The sequence below is a fragment of the Cupressus sempervirens genome, chromosome 9 (assembly GCF_028749045.1).
Source record: "Cupressus sempervirens isolate cs-2001-9-10 chromosome 9, ASM2874904v1, whole genome shotgun sequence".
Taxonomy (NCBI): Eukaryota; Viridiplantae; Streptophyta; class Pinopsida; order Cupressales; family Cupressaceae; genus Cupressus; species Cupressus sempervirens.
In genome coordinates, this window is record NC_143126.1 from 756,514,356 (window position 1) to 756,518,074 (window position 3,719).

Sequence of the window (3,719 nt, forward strand, 5' to 3'; positions counted from 1 at the left end):
TTCCTTTATCACCAAGATTCGTCAACCATTGATTTCATTTAAATCAAGGGCTAGCACTTTCCCACAAGAAGGAGGTGCTCAAGAATTAAATAATGCGAGGAAGCATAAACAAGACACATAGCACAGTCTAACAAAATGGGCCCACCATTTCCAAGGGTGATAAAGGCCAACCCTATTAAAGGTTACAACACACACTATTAAACATGACCCAGTTAAGGGATTTCAATCACCTTGTTAAAATTGAGCCTTGTTAGAGGACTTTAGGCCATTCACTTGGAATGCCACCTAGTTAAAGGATTTTTCAATGACTATTAAGTCAACCTTTCACCAAAGGATTTACCCTAGTCTACTACAATTGTTAGAATAGTAGAGTTTGATCTGATACAACTTACAACCTTACTTGTAGATTATAGATCACTATTTAGTCCTCAATTCTATTTGGGTTCCAATCATTTTAGTTCTAATAGCTTGTTCACCCTTCTAGCATTCATCTTCATTAAACCTTCTTGCCTAGTTTACCATTGCAGACTTCTTTACTTAGATCACTTGATGAAGAAAACCCTTCTTCCTTCTCCTTGTCATATTTTTTCACATCCAAATAAATTTTTGATGTCTTTTTCCACCTTTTCTTCATGACCAAGTATCCCTAGATATAGGGAATTAGATCTCCTTTTTCCACCCATTATCCATCTCAACAATTAGGGTGTTCAATGGATTAGGTAGGATATAATGTATCTACCCCTTATCTTGTCTTCTCTAGAAACTTCTCCTAGAATCCATTTGAATTTGCCTCCAAAATGGTTTACATAAGATTTTGTGCCTCCAGCTCATCAATTTTATCTTCCTCCTGATTCACAAGTTCCAAGAAAACAAACTTGTTAGCTTTTATTTGGTGAATCTTTGATCTTTTACATAATGCAGTAGCTTGGCATTATCAATTTACTATTGGTCAACACATATTGTGTTACTTGGCATCTATTGTAAAATCACTCGGCATAAACTAGATTTTACTAGTCCTTCGCACATACTTAAAATTACTCGGCATCTACTAACTTTCTTGGCACCTATTATTTTGCTCGAAATCCAGTAGAACATGCTTTTACTTGGCTCCAACTAACTTTTTGCTTGGCTTTCACTATCTTTACTCAACACCTTCTATCAACTTGGTCAAGCTTAGCAAATGAACTTTGATCAACCTTTTTTCATCTGAATTTTCTTAGTGTAGCCAAACATTTTGTAACCTCAAGTAGATCATCAATACATTATGTTATCACTATCTTTACTGATTCTTGCACTTCAATACATAATCATAACTCAACCTTTCCTCTAGGTATTTTTGTTACATCTTGTTGATCAAATCCTCTCCATCAATCAACTACGTGATAGTGCTTGAAACATATAAGAAATTATCTTACCAACATATAGAAGGTTTGACATCAGTGAAAAAATAATGACTAAAAACACTTCTTACAATAATTTTCTAACTAAAATGATCTTTTCAATCATATATCAACAATTTCTCTCTTTGGCATTGATGGCAAACCAAACTGATCAACCAGTCAAATATCAAACTAACTAGGTTAAATAGTGAGGCAATACCAAAAGAAATTTTGTGAATAACACTTTTCCCTTTATCAGCAACTCCTTCTTAGGTTACAAAATCTCACTTATCTAATTCTCTTTTGTAATGGATCAAAATATCTCCCTCTTTCTTCCTTTCAGTCTTCTGATCTTCTAATGATGTATTCTCCTTTCATTGTTCTTCTTTTACTCTCCTTCTGACTTGATTTTTTGCTTTGATCATCTTCATCATGATCAATATGCACTTGATTAGTTTACTGAACATTCTCCCTCTTCAATAACAATGCCAAAGACATGTACTCAACACTTGTCATCTTGATGAATATGCAGATATAAAATTTTGCAAGCTCTTTAATTTTCTCCCTCTGTCACCTTGCTTGTGATTAATTTAAATTTCTAGCTCTATTGTTACTTTAAGAAACTTCCTAAAGTAAGATCCACTGCATCAATTTTTATTTAGTGCATATTAGCTTGTTTTATGTAGGGTACTCCTATCTTTTACATAGCCTTTGATAGGGGTGTCACTCCCAATTTACCTCTCAAATACTCATAATCATCCTTAGGTAATGCTTTGATGAAAATATCAACAATTTTCTCTTTTGTGTTGATAGATTCCATCTTCACCTTTTTTTCTTGAACCAACTCCCTTACATAATGATACTTTATTGCAATGTGCTTTGTCTTTGTATGCATAACATGATTCTTTGATATATTTATAGCAATTGTATTATCACAATAAAGTGTCATTGGTTCAGTGATTTCTTCCTTCATTCCTTTTAGTAGCTATTTGATCCATACAATGTTTGTACAATTGATAGTAGCACCAACATATTTTGCTTCAGTAGTAGATTGTGAAGTACAACTTTGCTTCTTACTTGTCCATGTAACAAGTCTTCTACCTAATAAAAATGCTTCTCCACTGGTGCTCTTCTTTTCATCAATATTTCTAGCCCAATTAGCATCATTGGAGGCTTTCAACTCAAACTTTTCATTCTTCTTATAGCATAAGCCATATTCTTCTATTCCCTTTAGGTATCTCATTATCCTTTTCACAACCATCAGGTGATTTTCTCTTGTATTAGTAGAGAATCTAGGAACTATTCCCACAACTAATGCAATATCAGGTCTACTATGTACTATATATTGCAATTTTCCAATCATGGATCTATATAATGTTTGATTGACTTGAGATGATTCATCATTCTTTAATAGCTTGAGTGTTGTTACCATAGGTGTACTTACTTGTTTTGAGTCCTCAAGTCCAAATGTCTTCAAAATTTTCTTGACATATTTTGATTGAGTAATGTTTACACCATACTTCATTTGATATACTTGTAGTCCCACAAAGAATTTGATCTCTCCAAACATTGACATCTCAAACTCTTGCTTGATTTCATTTACAAAATCTTTACACAAAGCATCTTGTGCTCCAAATATAATGTCATCAACAAAAATTTTAGATAATAGTATACCTTTTTCTTCATCTTTCTTCATGTATAAATTGTTGTTATCATATTTTCTTTCAAATCCAATCTTTAACAAGATAAGTATGAAGTCTCTCATACCATGCTCTTAGTGATTGTTTCAATCCATACAGAGATTTGTGCAGTTTGCATACCATATTTTTATTGTTTTTTCCCACAAATCCTTCTGGTTATTCTATCTAGATGTATTCTTCTTATATTCCATTCAAAAATATAGACTTAACATCCATTTGGTAAACTTAGAATCCTTTGTAAGAAGCATAAGCAAGTAGAATTCTTACTCCTTCCATTCTTGTGATAGGGACAAATGTTTCACCATAGTCAATTCCTTCTTCTTGTGCATACCTTTTGCAAACTAGTCTTGCTTTATTTCTTGTTACTTCATCATTCTCATCTAGCTTATTCCTAAATACCCATTTTGTGCCAATCATATTCTTGTCCTCTGGTCTAGGAACTAGGCTCCAAGTCTTGTTCTTTTATATCTACTAGATTTCTTCTTCCATAGCCTTGTACCAATCATCATCTTCCAATACATCTTTTACTCTCTTAGGTTCCTTCATGCTCGGCAAATATGATTCACCTCTCAATCTATTTCTTGTCACTGGTCTTGTATCTTTATCTCCAATGTTTTGATCTATAGGATGGTGTCTTTTG